General features: G+C 32.6%; 1 pseudogene; it reads left to right on the plus strand.

Moving 5' to 3' along the window:
* The first annotated feature begins 215 nt into the window (after nt 1–215).
* Nucleotides 216–1,024, plus strand: LOC107874219 (annotated as a pseudogene).
* The last annotated feature ends 297 nt before the right edge of the window (nt 1,025–1,321 follow it).

Raw genomic sequence — 1,321 nt, forward strand, 5'->3', positions numbered from 1 at the left:
TATGTCATCAATAAAATCAATCTAAAAAGAATTTTGTAATAGGTAAACAATTATGTGAGAAAGTACATCGTATCAATCTTGCGGATCATGCAGGGGAATTGGGTTAATAACATATTCATTGGGGAAATAGAAGGCAAAGAATAAAGGAAGAAAGGAGATTTATCATCTATAATTCATAGTGATAATTGATATTGATAAGGGGAAACCAAGATCAGATGTTAGAATTAGAGATTTTAATACAGGTGCCCAATATTACTCTCCCTCACTCAAAATCTTTTCTCCTTCTCATTCCCCTAGTATTCTCTCTTCTTTCAGGTCTCATTATTTTCTAGAAAATATGATTTAGCAAAGTTATTAGCAATTACACTTAAAAAAAAGTTCATCACGGTATGTGTCATCTTATTTCCCATATCCATACCTTGTATATCACCCGGTGGTTCATTAATTTTGTGGATTACTTTTTTTCTGCAATATATAATAATCTTGGAACAAATGTATTTGGTTTTTGTCTTGGGTTTGTTACCTCCAAGACTCTCATCTTCTTCATTGGAGTGTACATGTATTTATGCTAATTGCATCTCTTTTAAGTTTAGGGGAGTGATTTATCAAAAAAAAAAAAATAAACCTTGTGAACTACCTCTACACTGCCTCCAAGAAAATTAACTTAGCAATTTCATAAGATATATATTGTACAAGCCTTCAAAGAAGTGGCTACAATAATGCATCCTCATCTTGGTGAGTATGAATTTGGCTTTGCCACATCAAATGTCATACTTCACAAGAATACATGTGCATAAGAACTTTATTGTGTTTATGTGCCGACTAATCACCTCTACCTTACAGATATTTTCCTTAAACTCTAAGGACATTATTAAGCCTAATATCTCTTTTTGAGAAGGGATAGAAATTGTTGGCTTCAGCAGAAGTACTGAACATACAAGAAGTGCAATCAATTTTATCTATAAGAGTTGGCAAATATCTTCATCATACCCTTGCAAATATCACTCCTTACTTAGGCATATAGTCTTATTAGATTCAAATCCATTTGAATTGAACTCCACTAGTAACACCGTTCTCTTCATTGATCCTAACTTTTTGCGGTAGTTTAGCTACTAAATCAACCTTCACTTTCACTTTTGCATAGCTTGTTCTTATTTGATCTTCTATACCATGTCTTAATGGTTTTCCTACAGCTAAAGAAATTGAAAAAATTGCTTCTTAAGGAAAAAAAATAGGAGGTAGATCTGGCATTGAGATCTATGCTACTCCAATGGTAGTTTTCATAATAAGTTCAAATTATGGTTCCCATTTTAACGTACGC

The sequence above is a fragment of the Capsicum annuum genome, chromosome 6 (assembly GCF_002878395.1).
Source record: "Capsicum annuum cultivar UCD-10X-F1 chromosome 6, UCD10Xv1.1, whole genome shotgun sequence".
Classification (NCBI taxonomy): Eukaryota; Viridiplantae; Streptophyta; class Magnoliopsida; order Solanales; family Solanaceae; genus Capsicum; species Capsicum annuum.